A 202-nucleotide genomic window follows, 5' to 3' on the forward strand; every position below is an offset into this window, starting at 1 on the left:
ATCAAGGCTTGACTCAAGGGGGAAGTCCTTCTTTGTCTATTTCAACTTTTAAATCACTGTTGTTGAGTCTGTTCCAACTCATAGTGATCCTATGTAGGTTTATGAGGCTATAAACCTTTATGGGAGCAGAGGGTCTCATCTTTCTCCTGTGGAGCACTTGGTGGATTCGAATTGCTGACCCTTTCTTTGATTAGCAGCCCAA

Source organism: Chrysochloris asiatica, unplaced genomic scaffold (assembly GCF_000296735.1).
Source record: "Chrysochloris asiatica unplaced genomic scaffold, ChrAsi1.0 scaffold00154, whole genome shotgun sequence".
In the NCBI taxonomy this organism is placed as follows: Eukaryota; Metazoa; Chordata; class Mammalia; order Afrosoricida; family Chrysochloridae; genus Chrysochloris; species Chrysochloris asiatica.